This window comes from Polypterus senegalus, chromosome 5 (assembly GCF_016835505.1).
Source record: "Polypterus senegalus isolate Bchr_013 chromosome 5, ASM1683550v1, whole genome shotgun sequence".
NCBI lineage: Eukaryota > Metazoa > Chordata > Cladistia > Polypteriformes > Polypteridae > Polypterus > Polypterus senegalus.
The window spans coordinates 127,913,265-127,936,576 of record NC_053158.1 but is presented as its reverse complement, the minus strand read 5'-3'; positions in this window follow the sequence as shown (position 1 = coordinate 127,936,576).

Genomic DNA, 23,312 nt, shown 5'->3' with positions numbered 1-23,312 from the left:
ATACTGTTGATACTGATACTCTGTATGTTCAATTCTTCATAATAACTATTCACAGTGGCTCCAAAATCCATACTGACCCCTACTCTCTCTTCCGTTTCTTTTTCCGGTTTCTTTGTGGTGGCGGCCTGCGCCACCACCACCTACTCAAAGCATCATGATGCACCAACATTGATGGACTGAAAGCCAGAAGTCTACGTGACCATCATCTTCATGTCCTTCCATGAAAACCCTAAATACAAAGAGGACTCTTTGACTTATGTTAGGTAGATTGCCCAGAAGGGACTGGGCGGTCTCTTGGTCTGGAACCCCTACAGATTTTATTTTTTTCTCCAGCCTTTGGAGTTTTTGTTTTTCTGTCCACCCTGGCCATCGGACCTTACTCTTATTCTATGTTAATTAATGTTGACTTATGTTTATTTTTTATTGTGTCTTCTATTTTTCTATTCATTTTGTAAAGCACTTTGAGCTACATTTTTTTGTATGAATATGTGCTATATAAATAAATATTGATTGATTGATCCCAAGTATTTAAACTCATCCACCTTCATCGACTCTACTCCCTGCATCCTCACCACTCCTCTGACCTCACTCTCATTTACACCACATGTACTCTGTCTTGTTCCTACTGACCTTCATTACTCTCCTCTCTAGAGCATATCTCCACCTCTCCAAGGTCTCTTTAACCTGCTCCCTCCTCTTTCTACAGATCACAATGTCATCAGTAAACATCATAGTCCATGGGGACTCCTGTCTAATCTCATCTGTCAACCTGTCCATCACCATTGCATATAAGGGCTTAGAGTCGTTCCCTGATGTAATCCCACCTGCACCTGGAATGCATCTGTCACTCCTAAAGCAGACCTCACCACTTTCAAACTTCGCTCATACATATCCCGTACAATTCTTACATACTTCACTGCCACTCTCAACTTCCTCATACAATAGCATAACTCCCGTCAAGATATCCCATTATATGCTTTCTCCAGGTCCACAAAGAAGCAATGCAACTCCTGGCCTTCTCTGTACTTCCCCATCAACATTCTCAGAGCAAACATTGCATCTGTTGCACTCTTTCCTGGTATGAAACCATACTGCTGCTCACTAATCATTACTTTCCTTCTTCACCTAGCTTCCACTATTCTTTCTCATAACTTCATGTTGTGAATGATCAGTTTTATCTCTCTGTAGTTAGTACAGCTCTGTATATCACTCTTATTCTTAAAATTTGTATCAGTAAACCTCTCCACAGCTCAGGCCCCCTTTCACTTTCCAAGATTGCACTAAACAATCTGGTTAAATCTCTACTGCCATCTCTTCTAATTACCTCCATTCTTCCACAGGTATGTTATCTGGACCATGGTCTTTCCATTCTTCATACTCTTCATAGCTGTCCTCACTTCCTCCTTGCTAATCCATTGTACTTCCTGATTCACTATCTCCACATCATTCAACCTTCTAGCTCGTTCCCTCTGTCTAGTCAGGTCCTTTTCTCCCTCCTTAGTGTCCAACCTCATCATACGCCTTTTCTTTAGCCTTCGCCACCTCTCTCTTCACTTTACCTTATCACCTTGTACTCCTTGTCTACTTTCTGCATCTCTCTAACTATAAACCACCAGGTTTCCTTTTCCTCCTTCCTCTGTGCAGATGTCATGGCACCCTTCTTGCCGTTACCCTTACTACTTCTGCTGTAGTTGCCTAGCTGTCTGGTAACTTTTCACTGCCACGCAGTGCCCGTCTTACCTCCTCCGTGAACTCCACCTTACAGTTTTCCTTTTTCAGTTTCCACTATTTGATCCTTGGCTTTGCCCTCACTCTCCACCTCTTCTTGATCTCCAATGTCATCCTACAGAACACCATCCTTTGCTGCATAACAATGCTTTCCCCTGCCACCACTTTGCAGTCTCCAATCTCCTTTAGACTGACCCTCCTGCATAGAATATAATCTACCTGTGTGCATCTTTCTTTACCTCTCAACCTCTACTTTTGTATTTCACCCTATGTTCTTCACTCTTCTAACATACATATTTACGACAGCCATGCCCATCCATTTCAGAAAATCCACTACACATTGAACTTTTCAACTCCTGTCCATGACACCATAATACGCATCACCTCCTCATCTTCTCTGCTCCCTTCACCAACATGTCCATTGAAATCCACTCAAATCACCACTATTTCTCCCCTGAGTACACTCTCTACCACTACATGCAACTCACTCTTGAAATCTTCTTTCTCATCCATCGCACATCCAACTTCATGGGCATATGGACTAACAACATTCATCATCACACCTTCAATTTCCAGCATCATAATGATCACTCTGTCTGACACTCTTTTCACCTCCAAAACACTCTTGACATTCTCTTCCTTTAGGATAACTCCTTCCCCATTTCTCCTCCCATCCACACCATAATAGAACAATTTGAACCCACCCCGATCCACCTGGCTTTATTCCCCTTCCATTTAGTCTCTTGCATGTACAATATACTGTCCAATTTCCACCAGCACTCTGTCGCTAACAGTACTGGAGGGCGGCTGTTATTAACTCAGGCCTCGACTGATCTGGTATTGAAATCAGTATCATTGTCCACATGTTGATCTGGCAAAATTTTACACCAGATGCCCTTCATAATGTAAACCTTCCCATTTATCCGGGCTTGGGACTGAAACGAAGAAACACACTGGTTTGTGCTTCCCCCATGGCTGGGTTAAACTAACAAAAACTAATGATAAGTGAAAAAACAGTGGCTCCCCATCCTCCTCCTTAGAATCTAGGCACATATGATACCTATAGGAATAAACCTTCATGCCCAATGTATGCTAAACTGAATACAAACAATTGCCAGATTTGGGTCATCAAATGTGAAGCTCTCTGAAATACTAGACAGCTTAAAACAATGAGAATAAAGGAGAAGTCGAAGCAGTTCAGCAGCATGGGCCATCTTAATATCAGGCTGCATAGCCTTCAATATGTCCTGGTCTCGCTGAAGAAAATCAGACTCCACTGTAAAGTTCTGCGGATAAAGACATGTGCATGAAGAACTGAATGTTTTCTAGAAGGTCTTTCTTCAACCAATCCAAAAAGTCAGATGAATCCAAAGTATTTTGTGGTTCAGGTTGTATAATTTGAAGAGTTATAATAGTAGATAGAGAGGGAAAAGCAAGGGCACAGAAGAATTATCATATCACATGTCCATATGCAATCAAAGGTCATGTGGTCTCCATGAAATCTATTCTTGTGTGTGTTGCCATCCTGAGCTTCTCTCCTTAGGTCACAGATCTGAGACTGCTAAGTGGGATTTGGTTTTGGCCTGCATCATTTTCTTGGTCTGTATATAACCAGAACTAACAAAAGTGAAAGGATAAGAGAAAGATTCCAGCACTTTACAGTTTTATCATTTTGTTGGGGCTCCTGATACCTAAACAATGAGGTGTAGGATGAGATATAGTCTAGGTGATAAAAATTGCCACTTTGCTTGTCCATATATCCCTCAGAATTTTATTGTCTTTTGGAATGTCCTCTAGTCATATCTAAAGGTAATGGAACTTAATACTTGAATGATTTTGCTTAGTTTAAACTATGTATGTGAGAGTATTGTAGAGTTTAATACTTTACTGTTACAGAATTTTTGTAAATACATTACTGTTAATGTAATTGTACATTTCTGTAAGCACTCAGCCTGTACTCAGTGAAGCGCTCTGTACAAGAAGAGATGGGAATAAATTGTCTTATGATATTCTTTAGATTATATTAGGAATATTTTATAATTTTTGGAGAATATACCATTTTGTATCTTCAAGGATGGCAATGGTGATTGCACCCACAATGACCAGATATAACACTCCATTTGAAATCTCCATTTAGAGACCAATATATCTACCATTCATGCAAAATCATAAAGTGTTGTGAGCTAGCCAAGCACAGGTCAAAGCAGAACCGGGACAAGTGCAGAATAGTTGGGACACCAGCTGGGTCATCACATTTAACACTAGAATTACCAGAGCCTACGAGAAGACTTGTAAATCCGGCCCACCTCAAATTCATTCACATCTCTCCATCAGCATCTTTTGTCCTGTAAATATGCCGATTGAGACAAGCAGCAAGTAGCCTGCTATTCCACCCCCCACCATCGCAGAACATTCACTAAGTTCTCCCAGCTCATGCCTTGTTTGATTGCCTCAAAACACTACTCACATCTACAGTTATTCCCAGTTTCAAATAAAAACTAACAGCGTCAGATCCCTAGGGCGGTAGTATGTATCGTGATCGTGAGTGAGAGAATAAAAGTGGAAAAAGGTAACTTTTACAAGTACAGTACTATAAATGTACATGGTCTGTTACAGACACAAACCAAATGTATGTGTGTACTGTATAATATTAACAATAAGAGCAGCTCACTATTGAAAATGGAAAATATAGGAGGCAGTAGGGATCAAACCGGTGGCCCCTTGATTACAAGTCAGCAAATCTTACCACTATGCCGCCAAAGCTGTTGTATCATCTTTGAACCTTTTGTGAAAGTGTTTATTTGATCTTTGGACATCAGGCTTTACACATTCTATAGTTTATGCCTACATTTTGTAACATTTATTACTAAAATATGAAAACGTTTCTGTTTTAACAATGTGTTTACACAGATTACTATTGAAACGGAACACACATGAAATGCATGTGTTCCAAATTACGATCTATTATTTCCACTCTAAAACTCCAGCAGTTCACTCCCAGATAATCAAACAAGTGAACGTTCTGTGGCAGTGGGGGATGTAATAGCAGGCTGCTTATCTTAATCAGCACATTTACAGGACAAAAGAAGCTGCCGGAAAGGTGCGAACAGATTTAAGGTGGGCCAGATTTACGAGTTTTCTCGTAGGCTCTGGTAATTCTAGTGTTAATTCTCTATTTTTCATCTTCAAACTTAACAAGTGCCTTCTGGCAAAAACACAAAAGAAAATAAAGGCTCAGGTTTAGCTGTCACAACAAATAAGAAATCTCTCGTAGAGCTCTGACTTGTCAAGAATCGGTCCAAAAAGACAGCTCAAGTGGAGGCATCCAGGCTTTTTATTGAAGGAAGACAGGAAGGGCCGGAGCAAACTTCCCTCACTGGGTGGCTTCTCGAAGCTGAAGTGAGAAAAGGAGATGATACAGTTAGCAATAACAACCCCCATCTTGTCCCGGCGGGTTACCACCTTCCTCGAATGAGCCAGCAAGGAGATCCTCAGATGCGCATGCGTGTCAGTATATAAATTTAGAGTGACTGATCTATCCCTTGGAAAAATGTGGTCATATACTTCCTTATCAAAGAAGATTTTGGAAAGGAAAAATGACAACAGAATGATTAAAATGTCAAACAAAAACACCAAACCATAAAAGAAGTGTTCTTCTGTGATAAAGAAAAAGCATGTGATACATAATGGAAGAAAAGCTTTACAATCTTCAGTGAGTTCAAGTTGTTTTATCTTTTCATATTCCATTTATTTTAAAGATTAATGCTGTCTTTCTTTTAAGTCACACTACTGATGACATTATTCTGTGTTTAGCATTGCTCATGGTATCCAGGGATGCTTTTTTATTGGTATGCGTCATTAACTATGCATAAATTGATGACATGTCACATGGCATCTTATTTAAGACCAAAAGATGGAAGCAAAAATGTCTGCTGTTCCATGTTTTTCTATGTTTTGTTTCTCTGAATTTTTTTTTCTTTTTATTTTAAGTCACCTTGTTGATGACATTCTGTGTTTAACTTTGTGTATGGAGTATAGGAAGGAAAATGATTTTTTTTTCACACTGACAACTACTTTAAATTCTTTGCATGTGGGAACATGCAGTATAATCCAATTAGCAAAAAAAAAATATATATATATATATAACAAATGTAGTTATTGACTGTCAAAAAAAAAATCCTGAATATCTTAATAGGGTTTGGTTGCTGGAGAGCTACAATGGAGTCCATGCTAAGTGTTTAAATAGCTTTGTTTAGGTCAAATTTTGAATGCACTTGGACAGTTCATGGTTAGTTTCAGCATTAAGAGGCATGGTGCAGTGAGATTGATCTTTATCCCAACAAGTAAACACAGAACAATCCTCCTTATGTTAAATTATGTCAAGAAGTGGCTGGGCTTCAAACCTTGTCCATCATTTTGCCTTCTTTCTGCCTCTGGCTCCTCTCCTTTGGGAGGGCTAACACCAAGGAACCATGTTACATGTGCTTTTGCCTTAATGGGTGCCTTTGGTAAATGCAAAGATTAAATGGATTAAAACTGTTACTTTATTTTAATCCCTCACTTCCTTTTCTCCAACCTGAAAGACATCATTAATATTTACATGATTTCATTCAATATTAACTCTTTTGATACAGTTCTTCTACTTGTTTATCATCTTCAAATTACCACAGATTCCCCAGTAAATCCATTCCATTCCCTTATCTGTCCACTCCCCTATCCTACCACTGACAATGACTTGTACTTCTCATTACATCTCTTTTCGCAGACATAAAATAGAGATACAGACATGAGTAGCAAACACACTATTAACATGAAAAGAAAAGCAAGGTCAATGAAAACATTTTCATGTCAGCCATAATTATTTAAAATTGTAGTCAGATCATTCAAAATATTGATTGATAGTGATAGTCTTCCTCTTTGCATTCCATAGCATTCCTTTACATGTTATCGCTCTTTTGTCCTTTTCTTACTGTATTAAAGTATGTAGCAATTACACGTTTCTATACTTGGGTTTAATGTCTTTTTCTAATTTTTTTTTAATTTCTAAAACTGATTTGTGGAGGTGTGACAGACAGATAGATAGATAGATAGATAGATAGATAGATAGATAGATAGATAGATAGATAGATAGATAGATAGATAGATAGATAGATAGATAGTATCTATTAATCCCAAGGGGAACTTCACCTACTCTAGCGGCACCATACTGATAAAAACAATATTAAAGAGTGATAAAAATGCAGGTAATACAGACAATAAATTTGTATAAACAGAGCATTTGTGATATAAGCAGTAGTTGCACTTTAAATATGGCAGCAGTTGTGTGTTTTGGTATCCCTAAGTTGGATAAAATTCATAGATCTTTATTGATAGTTAGTTTACAATTTAAGTAGACCAAGTGCTAGGTTTCTTTTTGATTTTTTGATCTCCCTTTGTTTCTTGCCCCTGTTCTATGTTCCCTCTTTTTTATTTGTTGTGGGCTTGGCAGGGCCTAGCTATTACTACAATTCCTGTCACATGTTATTATCTCCCGAACTTTACTTGTCATTCACAATAATCCTTATCTTGTAAAATACCAAGGGATTATGAGTGAGCCAGAGATAGAAAGTTTTATGAAGACAAACAAAAATGGTTAGAAATCTTCATAAGTCAGTTTTATATGATACAAAATGCAGAAAACAACACATTAAGAAAGATGTAATTAATACTATATAATCTTTCTAGTTTATCAACATAAAATAATATTATTAGTAATGTTATTATTTTACCCTCAAAAATCTTAAAAAAGCAGCTCATTCTCCTTTGAAGTGTCCTAAATATTCTTTAAGAGAGACAATTTTTCCATTCACTACAAGATGTTTCATCCATTCTGAGATTTTAGGTTTTTCTTGTGTTTACGGTTTAATAAGATGGTTCTCTCAGTGAAAGCCAAACCAGTAAGAATAAATCTAGAGTTGGAGGGCAAAAGTGTTAAATACTGAATTATTGCCAGGAAGGCATAGATCTGGAGGACTGAAAAACTGACTCAACTTCTAAATAACTACTTGCCAGAAATGGTAGACAGATAGCCATTGCCAGACATTAGTATAATACTTTTCCGGAGTATCCTTTGCACAATGTATACATTCTTCTATAGCAGCAACTATCATTTTGTGTATTTCGTACTGTATATTTTTACAAATGACTTCCCTAAATTCCATGTTTGAAGAGAATATCAAATACTTTAATATTTGAAAAAATTGGGAGTGTGCTACCCTCAACTTTCTCATATACTGAGATAGAGGAAAAGGTCATCAGAATCTCTTTAAGTTGCGCAATATTTCTCAAATATCATATCTTTGTTTCTCATCATAACTAATTGACAATATTGATACACAATCATTTGTCTCTAAACCTTAAAAGCTGATAGGATTCCTTACTTTTGATATAAAGTGAGAGTACAAAATCTCAATGACCTAGGTCAAAGAATTTTTGAGTTATTGTGTTTACACATAGACAGACATAATTCCAAAAATGGTATTTTTGGACTCATGAAGGTCTAAAACATCAAGATTCAGCAAAATCTTGAGGTTGAAATTTTTTCACGATTCCTATACTTTCTCTATATTATACAGTATATACAAGGAAGCAAAAATTATTACATTTTAAGAATTTAATTTATTTACCTTTTCTATTAGTAAAGATAGCTCAACATCATTATTATGTAGTATGTTAATTTTAATTACCAATTTTAGTTCACTCCCAACATTATATTTTTACCAAGCTTTACCAAGTATAAGTACAATTTTCAAATAAACAATAGAGAATGGTGATGATCCATTATTTCCAAATTTGAAAAAAGTGGTATTTCTACTAAGTTGAAAGCCAGGGATATATCATACCAGTGATCATTTACAGGATGCTAATGTTGTATAAGCTAATTTATTAATTTTCCTTCATGCTGTCAAGGTTGTTGAGATGAGCTGTTTTATAAAACAGTTCTGATATTTTATTGATGTGTTGTTCTGCCTCAGTACAGAGATTCTGCTACATTTGCCTGAGGAATTTGATATTTTAGAAAATACAATATAATATCCTGTAGTTTCCTTTACAGAATTTGAAGAATCAGTTAAATATAATAATATCTCATATATATTTACTAAGCTGATCGGGCTCCCCTGTAACAAGGAGGTTCTGCCAGACCTGGAAGTGTTTCTAAGTAGCAATCCTGTTGCACCAGAAGTACTCCACGTTTTGGATTGAAAAGCAGTCGCTCCACCTGGCCCGGTGTCTGAAGTGTACAAGGCTTGCTTAGAGTTGAGTGGAGGTGGAAAAATAAGGTATTGTGCCTGTGATTTACCTGGTGATAACAGATGTAAAAAGTATTTTGTTTAATAAAAATATCTTTCTTTAAACCTGTGACTGTGTGGTTGGGTTGTGTCTGGGTGTTTGGGTTCCTGGTACATCACTTACATGCCACACACAGACTTCAGTTTATTTATGAATAGCAAAATACCTGCGCTTCGCAGCGGAGAAGTAGTGTGTTAAAGAAGTTATGAAAAAGAAAAACATTTTAAAAATAACGTAACATGATTGTCAAAGTAATTGTTTTGTCATTGTTATGAGTGTTGCTGTCATATATACAGTATACACACACACACACACACACATATAAACATATATATACATACACATACAGTGGTGTGAAAAACTATTTGCCCCCTTCCTGATTTCTTATTCTTTTGCATGTTTGTCACACAAAATGTTTCTGATCATCAAACACATTTAACCATTAGTCAAATATAACACAAGTAAACACAAAATGCAGTTTTTAAATGATGGTTTTTATTATTTAGGGAGGAAAAAAAATCCAAACCTACATGGCCCTGTGTGAAAAAGTAATTGCCCCCTGAACCTAATAACTGGTTGGGCCACCCTTAGCAGCAATAACTGCAATCAAGCGTTTGCGATAACTTGCAATGAGTCTTTTACAGCGCTCTGGAGGAATTTTGGCCCACTCATCTTTGCAGAATTGTTGTAATTCAGCTTTATTTGAGGGTTTTCTAGCATGAACCGCCTTTTTAAGGTCATGCCATAGCATCTCAATTGGATTCAGGTCAGGACTTTGACTAGGCCACTCCAAAGTCTTCATTTTGTTTTTCTTCAGCCATTCAGAGGTGGATTTGCTGGTGTGTTTTGGGTCATTGTCCTGTTGCAGCACCCAAGATCGCTTCAGCTTGAGTTGACAAACAGATGGCCGGACATTCTCCTTCAGGATTTTTTGGTAGACAGTAGAATTCATGGTTCCATCTATCACAGCAAGCCTTCCAGGTCCTGAAGCAGCAAAACAACCCCAGACCATCACACTACCACCACCATGTTTTACTGTTGGTATGATGTTCTTTTTCTGAAATGCTGTGTTCCTTTTACGCCAGATGTAACGGGACATTTGCCTTCCAAAAAGTTCAACTTTTGTCTCATCAGCCCACAAGGTATTTTCCCAAAAGTCTTGGCAATCATTGAGATGTTTCTTAGCAAAATTGAGACGAGCCCTAATGTTCTTTTCGCTTAACAGTGGTTTGCGTCTTGGAAATCTGCCATGCAGGCCGTTTTTGCCCAGTCTCTTTCTTATGGTGGAGTCGTGAACACTGACCTTAATTGAGGCAAGTGAGGCCTGCAGTTCTTTAGACGTTTTCCTGGGGTCTTTTGTGACCTCTCGGATGAGTCGTCTCTGCGCTCTTGGGGTAATTTTGGTCGGCCGGCCACTCCTGGGAAGGTTCACCACTGTTCCATGTTTTTGCCATTTGTGGATAATGGCTCTCACTGTGGTTCGCTGGAGTCCCAAAGCTTTAGAAATGGCTTTTAACCTTTACCAGACTGAAAGATCTCAATTACTTCTGTTCTCATTTGTTCCTGAATTTCTTTGGATCTTGGCATGATGTCTAGCTTTTGAGGTGCTTTTGGTCTACTTCTCTGTGTCAGGCAGCTCCTATTTAAGTGATTTCTTGATTGAAACAGGTGTGGCAGTAATCAGGCCTGGGGTGGCTACGGAAATTGAATTCAGGTGTGATACACCACAGTTAGGTTATTTTTAACAAGGGGCAATTACTTTTTCACACAGGGCCATGTAGGTTTGGATTTTTTTCTCCCTAAATAATAAAAACCATCATTTAAAAATTGCATTTTGTGTTTACTTGTGTTATATTTGACTAATGGTTAAATGTGTTTGATGATCAGAAACATTTTGTGTGACAAACATGCAAAAGAATAAGAAATCAGGAAGGGGGCAAATAGTTTTTCACACCACTGTATATATACATATACACATCTACATATATATACATATATATACACACATACATATGCATATATACATATACACATACATACAGTACATACACATAAATATATATATATATATATATATATTGTATACACACATACACATACATACACAGTATACACACACACACACATACTTACACACACACACATATATATATATATATATATACACACAGACACATATATATACATATCTACATATATATATATATATATATATATATATATATATATATATATATATATATATATATATATATATACACATACATACATACATATATATATATATATTGTCACAGATGACCGGGGACACTGTCCGGCTGGGACTCCTGGATAGTCCCCGAGTTGGACAATACTACTCCTCGGCCATGAGAGGGAAGCCGCCCCGGGACTATTTGGGGGCCACGGGGGTGCAGCTGGAATACTCAGTTTGAGAGAACGTGGCCACTGCCAGAGGGCGCCCGGACAATTGGAGAATCCTGGATGACAGCACTTCCGCTACACCAGGAAGTGCTGCCGGAAATAGTTCCAAGGTCACACGGAGTGCTTCCAGGTGCTTTCCTGACACTTCCGCCACACCAGGAAGTGGCGTCAAGGGGAGCACCTGGGGCTCATCCGGGTCATGATAAAAGGGGAAGCCTTCCTCCAGTAGACGAGCCAGAGTTGGGAGGAAGGAGATGAAGCTTGTGAGGAGGACAGGAGGTCAAGGAAAGAGAAAGAGAAAGAAGAAGAAGAAGAAGAAGACAAAGGAAGAAAGTTGGTGCTTGCAGACATTGTGTTGCTCAAGAAGTTAATAAAGAAGTGTGTTTTGGACATCCTGGTGTCGGTCTGTCTGTGTCTGGGGGTATGCTTTCCACAATATATACATATCTACATATATATATATACTGTATATAGCAAAATCCCTGCACTTCGCAGCGACGAAGTACTGCTTTTAAATTTTTATTAAGAAGAAAAGAAAACCTTTTTAAACTGAGGGAAAATATACCAATAACTATTTGTTAAGGATCTCTTTGTATACCACGTTGTCAGTTCAGCACTCCGGTTGTAATATGACCAAGCTGTGTGAGCTTACTCTTGAGAATGCAATGTATACCTGTGAAAAGCAATCTTGCCTCAAATCAATGGCAACCTTTTGTAGGGTCTGTCCCTGAGTCTTATTGTCATCGCGAAACAGAGCCTTACTGGAAATTTGAGGCATTTGAATTGAAATGGGAGATCAGAGGGTATAACGGTGATGCGAGGAATACATTCAGAGTATGGCACTCTGCTATTTTTTTGTGTAGCTGCCTTCACACAGCTTCTCCGCTGTTTTATTATAGAACGCCATATAAGGCCGTCCTTTTTCCTTACTTCACAGTGCTGTACTGTTTTATTGTTTGTTTATTACGATTCTTATAGTTGTTGTGTAGCTATTTGAGACTTACTTTACTGTTCAGGTACCCATTTCCTGTATTTAATCCGCGGCTTCTCCGCTATTTTTTGTTTGTTTATTACGATTATAGATATTTATTGATTCCCTTCTTTAGCTGACTGCCTGCTCATATAAGGCGCTCCGCTGTTTTTGTGTGAAGCAGCCTTTACACAGCTTCTCCGCTGTTTTATAAACGAACGACATATAAAGCAATCCTTTTTCCTTGCTTCGCCAAGGAAGCAGCCTTTTTATTTAATCCACGGGTTCTCCGCCGTTTTATTGTTCATTTATTACGATTGTTATAGCTCTCTTTGTATAGCACGTTGTCAGTTCAGCACTCCGGTTGTAATATGACGAAGCTTTGTGAGCTTACTCTTGAGAATGCAACGTATAGTTGTTCAGGAGAAAAGCAATCTTGCCTCAAATCAGTGGCAACCTTTTGTAGGGCCTGTCCCTGAGACTTATTACTTGTCATCGCAAAGCAGAGCCTTCCTGGAAATTGGAGGCATTTGAATTGAAATGGGAGATCAGAGGGTATACCGGGGATGCGAGGAATACATTGAGTGTGGAGAAACTCTAGAGAAGCGTGTGTATTAACTTGTGGATTTTTCTGTGACTATTTGGTGGCAGCGTGACGAAGTTGCTTCCACAAGACCGCGTTAGCTGTGGAGCTCAGCTCGGAGCATATTCTTTTCCTACCTTGTCAATTGTGTAATGTATTTTTTGAACAGGTTTGATTCATCACTCGTACTGCGTTCAGTCAGTTCACGCAGAGCTGCTCTCTTGTGTGATGTTGCAATGTCCACGGCTTTATTTAATGTTAGCTAAGACCCGGCACTTACAAGTTTCTCGCTACAGCAATTTTAACTCCGTTACAAAGTGATCCAAAGTCTCATTTATACCTCGTGCCTTCTCATTAAACTTGTACCTCGCAAATAAAGTATTCGTCAAAGGCATGACAAACGGCAGCAGGAGTATGTCTATAAACTAAATTTAAACTTACGGTTTACACCGTGCTTTGTTTCCGCAGTAGCTGCACTTATGAATATGCTTGTATGTGTTTTTTGTTCAGCGCTCTTTGGAGCTCTTCCTTGTTTTCTATATACTGCGTTTACAGTCAGTTGACGTGATTACGTGGGAGGCGTGATGATGCGACACGCAACTCCATCTCCCACGGCCATCGAGCTGCAGTCTATTACAGTATATGGATAAAAATAGGTTCCAGTTATGACCATTACGCGTAGAATTTCGAAATGAAACCTGCCCAATTTTTGTAAGTTAGCTGTAAGGAATGAGCCTACCAAATTCCAACCTTCTACCTACATGGGAAGTTAGGTGGCTTCACTGCGCTAACCGAAACCAATGTATGTACTTATTTCAGTGGTATGACGCCACTGTCGGCCGCCATATTGAACTTTCCAACGGTCTTTGTTACATATGGGCCCATCTTCAAGAAATTTGGTACGCGGGTTCCCAACGCTAACTGAATTCTACTTACGTACGAATAAACATTCATAGCCTGCAGCTCGGTCACCGTGTGAGGCGGCGTTGGGTCCCCCATCCCAACGCATCCCACGTTGTTGGCTGCCTGCCTATATAAGGCTCTCCGTCACTCCGGTCTCTACATTCCCTTACTTGTTTCGCCACAGGATTCACGTCTCCCTGCTGATAACTGCAGCCTTTTTATTTAATCCACGGCTTCTCCGCTGTTTTAGTGTTCGTTTATTACGATTATAGTTATTGTGTAGGTATTTTAGACTTACTTTACATTGTTCAGGTACCCATTTCCTTTATCATTCCAACCGTACACCCATTAACATGTCTATCGAGGTGATCACCATCGATCAAAGAACTGTCACTTACCGAGAGGTTTCCATGTCCGGAGATGCACTTGCCTTTTACATTCTCTGTGTTACATATTGCACGGCCATATCAGGCTCACTCTTGATATCCGGAGGAACATTGTGTCATGTATTGAATGACTGGGGCAGGTTCAAGGTGTGGACTGATGACGGTACAGGAGATAATTATGCTACACAGGAGCACTATAAGAGTGAAATGCTTAAGCCCTTCACCTATGGTTCTGCATGTGAGTTGATGGCTGCCGCTGAATTGTTTGGTTGTCGTTTTCAAATATACCGAAATGGCCAAATATTTTACACCTTTCGACAACCGCCAATACCTCTTAAACATCTTAGATTCACAGGTGACAATTACAGTATTGGACACTTTTTTTTTTTATTTAAGTTTTTATTGAAAAGAGATACAATCCAATACATCTGTTTATGACTTTTGTCATGTTTACAACAGATATAGCTTATATATTATCAAAAAAGCTCTTCATGGCATAAAACAGATCAATATATCTCTTTGGGTTATCTCTCAATTATAGAAAAAAAAGAAAAAAAAACTATTTACAGAAGACAGGGGATGTATGGACAATACCTATTCATAAAACACAGGTTCTATAACAGAAAAACATCTGGTTCAATAGGGGTTATATACTCAATCCACCTAGACCAAAAATCGACAAACAGATCTATTTGGTTATTCATACTGAAAGTAATTTTCTCCATTATAAACACATTTTTTACAACATCAATCCAATCCTGTATTTGTGGCGGATTAGGTTTGTACCAGCATCTAGTAATAGCTTTTTTACTAGAATTATTCTATACATGTATTTATTTTTCCCTTCCCAGGAAACCATTGACACCGTGCCCATATAAAGTACCTTAAAACTGAAATCAATTGTAATGTTTAAAATAATTTCCAGTACCTTATGTATATCTTTCCAAAAACCTCCAATTTTAGGACATCCCCAAAATATGTGAAAATGGTTTGCATCCTGTGAGCCACAATGTCTCCAACAATTTGAGTTGCCTTGAAAATTATTTTTCTGTTTTGGGGTAAGGAAAAACCTAATAGCATTTCTCCAGCAGAATTCTCTCCAATATGGAGAACTGGAAGTTGCCCATTGTTGTTTACATATATTTTCCCAGTCCTCGGTTGACAAGATAATCCCACTTTCTTTCTCCCATTTTTCTTTAATGTACAAGGATGAATCTCCTTGTAAATCCATCAAGGCTCTATAAAGTTTTGTAATAGTCTTAAACATTGGTTCAGCCTTATAAGCTGAGGAGAATATTTTAACTAGAGCACTCTTATTTTGATCCTCATCGATCCCTTTTTTAATTTTCTGGCAGAAATGTTGTCGGAGCTGGAGGTATCTGTAAAAGTCTTTGGATTCCAAACTAAATTTTTCTTTTAGAGAATTAAAATCTAATAATTGTCCTTTATCCATGATTGAGCAATAAGCAGTGATCCCTTTCTTAGCCCATATTTTAAAAAGCATATTTAATGTATTTGGTTTAAAATCAGAATCATATGATGGCCATTTCAATACATTAACAGAATCCTTTAGATTATAGTCCTTAATAATCTCAAACCAATTTTTAAGTGTTACCTTAATCTATTGATTTTCTTTCTTATTTTTAATTAAATGATCATCTATGATGCTAGCTTGAATAGGGATCCTGTCAAACCAACCAATCTCTATATCCTTCCACCTTGCTTGATATTCTGGGTTGCACCAACAAACTATTATTCTTAACTGTGCTGCCCAAAAATATTTTTGTAAACTTGGGAGAGCAACCCCTCCTTTATCTTTACTCAGTTGAAGGGTTTTAAATTTTACCCTTGGTTTCTTGCCTTGCCATATGAATCTGGAAATCAGTTTATCCCATTCTGAGAATCGTTTTTTGGCCAAGGGAACAGACAAAGACTGAAATAGATAGAGTAACCTTGGAAGTATGTTTTCCTTTACTGAATCTAATCTAGATCTCATGGTAAAAAATGGTAAAAGATTCCATCTTGCAATGTCAAGTGTTATTTTTTTATTAATAGGACCATAATTAAGCATTTCTAAATTGTTCATATCCTTGGGGATATTTATTCCTAGGTATTTAATAAATGTTATATCCCATTTTAAGGAGTAGTCTTTTTTAATTTTGTTTGGGGGGTTATAATTAAAGGTCAGTACCTGAGTTTTTAAAATATTTAATTTAAATCCTGAGAAAAAGCTAAAGGTTTTTAAAGTTTCCATTAACTCAATCAATGACTCAGTTGGATCCTTTAGATAAACTAGTATGTCGTCCGCAAATAGTGCTATTTTATGTTCATCATTTTTGATGTTAATACCTTTTATTTTAGAATTTTGCCTGATCCATTGCCCCAGGGGTTCAATAAACAATGCGAAGAGCAGAGGTGAGAGAGGGCACCCCTGTCTGGTACCCCTCTCAAGTGCAAAGCTCCTCAATAAATTACCATTTATTTTAATTCTCGTGGTGGGGTATAAGTATATATTTTGAACTACTTTAATAAATTTCTCATGGAAGTTTAATTTGGCAAGAATGCCCTTAAGGAAAAGCCAATTAACACAGTCGAAAGCCTTCTCCGCATCAAGGCTTAGGAGAACCGCTTGTAATTTAGAGTCTTGAATATGATTGATAATTTGGAGAGTCCTTCTGATGTTGTCTTGTGTTTGCCTACCCCTAATAAAGCCAGTCTGGTCAGAGTTAATTAGTTCCGGCATTATAAATTCTAATCTTTTAGCTAGGATTGAGACAAACAACTTGTAGTCCATGTTTAGGACAGAGATTGGTCTATAAGTTGAACAATCTTGTTTGTTTTTCCCCTCCTTTGGAATAACAGAAATAGTGGCTTCTCTCCACGAATGCGGCAAATCTCCTCCATGTAAAACATGATTAAATGCTGGTAATAAAATGGGGATAAGTTGTTGTTTAAATATCTTATACCACTCAGATGAGAAACCACCTGGCCCCGGTGATTTGTTTGTTTTAAGCCTGGATATTGCTTTATTTAACTCCTCCTCAGTTATATCTGCAGTTAATTCAGCATTCCAGGTCTCACTAAGCAAAGAAAGTTTTAAGGGAGTGAGAAAAGATTCAATTTCGTCAGAATTTACAGTCTGTGCTTGAGTATAGAGTTTTTTGTAGTACTCTTCGAACACTCTCTGAATATCTTCTGACTTATGGAATAGCTGCTTTGATATTGGGTCTTGTATCTTCTGTATTGTCTCATCGGCCTGTTGCTTACGTAGCTTTCTAGCTAAGAGCTTCATTGCTTTGCCTCCAGACTCATAATATTTTTGTTTTAAAAATGTTAGTTTTTTCTCTATTTCTTGTGTATATAGGCAATTCAACTCTGTTCTGACTTTCTTAATTTCTTGAGATAATTTTTTATTAGGATCCTTCTTGTTTTCCAATTCTAATTTATTTAGCCTGTTTGTAAGTCTGTTAAGTTTTTCAAGTCTACATTTCTTTAATTTAGACGTAATGGCTATAATTTTACCCCTAAGAACTGCTTTACATGCATCCCATATTATAGAAGGCAGAACTAAGCCATTATCATTCTGCTCCACATATTGTTTAATTTCTACTACAAGCTGTTCCCTAATCACTCTATTATTTAAAATGCCAGAATTTAATCTCCAGAGAGTGTTTTTTGGCTTAATCTCTAAATTTAGATAAAGTGATATTAATGCATGATCAGATATATCAATTAATCCTATATTGCAATTTTTTATTCTAAATTTGTCTTGTCCAAACGCTAGAAAGTAATCAATTCTTGAGTATGATGTATGTCGATGTGAGTAATACGTATATTCTCTATGTCCTGGATGAATGCCTCTCCATACATCAATCAGACCTATTTCTTTTATCATTGTATTTATATGTTTTCGTAATGGACTCGCCAAATGGGTGGAAGTGTTCGAAGAATCTAATTTAGGATCCAATAAAACATTTAAATCCCCACCGCAGAGAAAGATGCCTTTCGATTCGGATGCTATTAGGTTAATCAAAGTCTTAAATAAGGAACATTTACTACCCAGAGGGGCATAGACATTAAGAATAGTAACTAAGGTGCCCTCAACTCTGCCTCTTATCATTATGTATCTACCCTCTCTATCTTTTATTTCTGCAAGATGTTCATAAGTCACTTTATTAGAGATTAAAACTGCAACCCCTCTCCTACGTCCAGATCCAAAAGAGCAGAAAAAACATATTTAAACCCCATCCGATTTAATTTGTTATGCTCTATTATACTGAGATGAGTCTCTTGAAGCAATGCTATATCAATTTTCTCTTTTTTAAGTTTAGTTAGAATCTTGCTTCTTTTTACAGGGTTAAGTAACCCATTCACATTATATGATGCTACCTTTATGGAATTACTCATTTTCTTTTAATCCACATGTTTTCTTGTGTTTTTGATTCAATCTACTCACAGTTGTATAACAGTCATCTAATACCATCCCCTTCTGAGTATGCATTAAACATGAACAGATAAACAAAGAACAACCAGAACTTTCAATTAAAAAAGGCGAAACTATAAAAAATAAAGTCAAGACTTCCAAGCAAGGGGTCACAACATATCGACCCTTCAATGAGCAAGGATGATAAGCATGCTCCATGGGAAAAACCTCTTGTACTTGTGGTGTACTAAGGGCCCATGCACTTAAAGTCATATCGATGTAAAAACAGTTCGTCCTTTCCTTCGGTAATATTTGCACTTAACACGCATGTCTTCTCAAGTTGGGAACTGAAACTTTAGTTAAGAAACTAGTAGAAACTAATAACGTCAGTGTAAAAAATCAGTGTACCTTCACTTTCTGTCCCAAAGAAAAGGTGTTTCTTATCCCTCACTTATCTTCTGTTTGTAAACGTCTGAATGCAAGAAGTTTGTCTTTGTAGGATGGATGTACGCGAGCAGGTGTACCACTCTTCTTGCTGGTCTTTCTCCAGGTCTGCCGCTGAACACACTCAATCAGCGAGGAAGGTGTGTTGAGAGCGGTCACCGGGAGACCTATTTTCACCATATCGGTCGTTGCCTCCTCCGCGGAGTTGTAGATAACCGTGCCTTCAGTGTAAAACACCCTTAACCTGGCCGGGAATTGCATTTGAAATCTGATGCCGTGTTCCATCAGCATCCTTTTTGCACCTTGATATTTCCTCTGTTTCCACAGCACATCGGGAGCGTAGTCATGATCATAAAAAATCCTGTTACCTTTCCATTTGATCACTTTCTTCTCCCAGGCAGTTTTGATTACCAACTCTTTCGTTCTGTAGTTGAGGAACTTGACAATTATCGAGCGTGGTTTGGCTTCGGCTGATGGAGTAGGCGCGAGCGCTCTGTGAGCCCGTTCAATCTGGAGGTCCACCGGCGGGGTCAGATCCAGAGTCGATTTAAGTAAATCCCCCAGAAAAGAAATGAAGTCGGAAGAGTTCGCCTCTGCTTTTTCAGGTACGCCATAGATCCTGATGTTTGATCGTCTGGCTCGGCCCTTTTGGTCATTTAGCCTGGCTTCAATTTGCTCAGTTAGCCGTATCATCTCTTCCAGCACTTCTTCCGTGTTTTGGATTCGGTCTCAGCCTCATCTATTCTATTTTCAGCCTCTTCAATTCTTTTATTAGACTTATTCAATTCTTCTTTTATATCTTAAAGTTGTTTGTGGCTGTCCTGTCGAAAGTCCTTAATTTCGTTAAGAATCTTTGCTAGGCTAATTTGTTCTCCCTCATGTGCTCCGTCACCGCTCGCGGTATTCTGTTTGTCTATGTTTGGGATATTATCAATGTCTTTTGTAGCATTTTTTCTTGGTCTTCCCCTTTTCTCGATAGTTGCCCCCTCCATAATTTTGTCAGTACTTAGAAATTTGTTAATATCTCACTCTGGGGCACCGAATTCGTGCAAATTTACGGAGCTAATAAATTATGCTGCCATTTAGGAAAGGACTCAAACCAGAAGCCCTCAGTATTGGACACTTTGAAGTTTATGAATGTTTAAACTCTCAAAAGCTGGATGTGAAGTTATCAATGAAACTGGTTGTGTGCTTACAATGCTTGACAGATACCGAATGTCACTTCAACACAATAAGTCCAGCAAATACTGTTGTAATTGAAACAAACCATGAAACTCAAACCGATTATGACAGCAGCAATCCAAGCTGTGAGATCTGAGACAACATTACTTTTCACATGGCCAACTGTACGTTGCATGCTCAAGAGTAAGCTCAGCGCACAGCTTGGTCGGATTATAACCAGAGGGCCGAACTGACAATGTGGTATACAAAGAGATCCTTAACAAATAATTATTGGTATATTTTCCCTCAGTTTAAAAAGGTTTAATTTTCTTCTTAATAAAAATTTTAAGGCAGTACTTCGCCGCTGTGAAGCGCAGGTATTTTGCTAGTCTATACTAATAAAAGGCAAAGCCCTCACTGACTCACTCATCACTAATTCTCCAACTTCCTGTGTAGGTAGAAGGCTGAAATTTGGCAGGCTCATTCCTTACAGCTTACTTACAAAAGTTAAGCAGGTTTCATTTAGAAATTCTACATGTAACAGTCATAACGGTCGACAATGTCCGCCATGTTGAACTTTCTTATTTATGGCCCCATCTTCGCGAAATTTGGTAGGCAGCATCCCTGCGCTAACCGAAACCAATGTACATACTTATTTCGGTGGTATGACGCCACTGTCGCCCGCCATATTGAACTTTCCAACGAAAACAGCATGTCATGGTTGAGGGAGAGAGCTATCCTGACACCAAAAAAATGACATGACTATGACTATAAACCACATTTTACTTCAAGAACTACCTTCACAACCGAAAACATATCAGTCTGTGGAAACAGTTGTAGAAGTGGTAGAGTTTCTCCACACTCTAAATCCTCCAGGCACTCCTGAGCATAATCTAATTTTGAAGGTTGGGGCACCAATAATGTTACTGAGAAACTTACAGCCACCGAAACTTTGTAACGGCACGAGACTTCAGGTCATGTTCTGCAAAAGAACCTAATTGAGGCAACTATTTTTACTGGCAGTGGCTCAGGTGAGAGTTTTTATTCCTCGCATCCCCGTTATACCATCTGATCTCCCATTTCAATTCAAACGCCACCAATTTCCAGTAAGGCTCTGCTTCGCAATTAATAAGTCCCAGGGACAGACCCTACAAAAGGTTGGCATTGATTTGAGGCAAGATTGCTTTTCACATGGCCAACTGTACGTTGCATGCTCAAAGAGTAAGCTCAGTGCACAGCTTGGTCATATTATAACTGGAGGGCCGAACTGACAATGTGGTATACAAAGAGATCCTTAACAAATAATTAGTGCGGGTATTTTGCTAGTCATCCTATAAAGGCTTTATTGGAGAATTGTTGGGAACACCCAAGCAAAAACATTCATAGTTTGGTGTGGCCAAGTTCTTTACATGCCAAGAGAGCACAGTCAGCAATACCCTTCTGGGGCACTTCTCACTACCTGCAGATGATTTTCTATTATTGTTAAGCACATGTAGATTTGTGTTAAATAAAAAAATAGTTAAAAGATCAGGGGATAAAAGGCTTTTATGGACCAGACAAGATTTATAGTCTAAATTTAGGCTGAAGGTTGTAAATAGAAAAGCATGAGGAGCTGGAATTGGAGATAGAAAGTATTGCAAAGTCAAAAGTAATACTGGCACAAACATTTCTCTAAGCAAAAGTTTTCTTCTTACAAGAACTCTGAATGGTTTGTTTCATAACAATCCAAAGCCTGAAGGCAGAGCACTATATGCTGTCATCTTATACAGGCAGGGAACAGTGACACAATTTGTCATGTGATCTCTGTGTCTCATGATCGACAGTAAGTAGCCATTAAAAAAAATTCCCAAAATGGCAGTGAAAAACAGAACGCAAAATGGCATCCCCAGAATAATGATAAAAATTAATAACCAGAACAAAATTAATACAATCAGCAAAAAATTAATGAAAATAATTTCCAGAGAATAACAAACTCAGATTTATGACAATTACCTGACATCATTAATTCATACCTGGGGAGTGAATTGTGCATCAGTATACAAGTTGATCAAAATATCTCATCATTCAAGACAATGGGGCAGCAGTGCATTATAATGCCTTGCTGCACTTATATGTAGAACAATATCCTAATGGAGCCCCTCTGTTCTTTGCAGTTTCTTACGAATGCTGAGGTACACAAATTACATCAGAAAACCAGAAGATGTAAGCCTGAAAACCAGTTCTTTTTTTGGTGTTATACTTGGGATATAATGGGGTGTCTTCTGCTGCAGAAAAAAGTGCATCCCTTACTGAAAATCCTTGCATTTTCTGCCTTTTTCTGTTGCAAACTACAGTATTTTTGCAAAGGCCCATACTCCCCTTGGCCTAATGATAACTAAAAAAAAACTTCAGAACAGAAGATTATGTTCAAAACACTTCAACATTATAGATTCACTGCACACAGCTTTAAACAGCAGCTGTGAAGGTACCATATCAAAATCATCAAACAAGTCTCTTTTACAATGGTAACAAGTTCAGGTTTCTCACGAGTGTCATGTTTTCTCCCTCCTCCTGTGTCCATTTCATTTGGTTTAGAGAAAACGTCCAAAGGCTTGATGACTTATAAAAAGACAACACTCATATATAAGTATGTGAACCCTGGTGCCTGTAGCCATGAGCAGCACCATTTGTTGGGACATCAAGCAGTTCATGAACTGAGATAAACAAGGTCCAGTGAGAAGGCCACAAGAAGGTTCTGTTCAAAAGTGCAAAAATTACATGTTTGTTTAATAGTCAAAAGTGCCATTGTGCAGTTACAAAATCTTCAATGAACAATTAGTCTTCAATAAATAAATCCCTAAAAACAGTGGTATGGAGCAAATCCAAAAAAATAATTAAAACACAATATTACCAAAGGTTAAAATCTATAATACACCATTACAGAAGTCCACCTTCTATTGAACTTCTATTCTTCTCTGCCCTCAC